A 206-nucleotide genomic window follows, 5' to 3' on the forward strand; every position below is an offset into this window, starting at 1 on the left:
GAATAAGGTCCTGTGGACTGATGAATCTAAAATAGTTATTTAGGCATAACAAAGGCTGTTATGCATAGAGGAAAAAATAATACAGCACTCCAAGAAAAACACCTGCTACCAACAGTGAAATTTGGTGGTGGTACCATCAAGCTGTGGGGCTGTGTGGCCAGTACAGGGACTGGGAATGTTGTTAAGGTTGACGGATGCATGGATTC

Source organism: Austrofundulus limnaeus, unplaced genomic scaffold (genome assembly GCF_001266775.1).
Source record: "Austrofundulus limnaeus strain Quisiro unplaced genomic scaffold, Austrofundulus_limnaeus-1.0 Scaffold319, whole genome shotgun sequence".
Taxonomy (NCBI): Eukaryota; Metazoa; Chordata; class Actinopteri; order Cyprinodontiformes; family Rivulidae; genus Austrofundulus; species Austrofundulus limnaeus.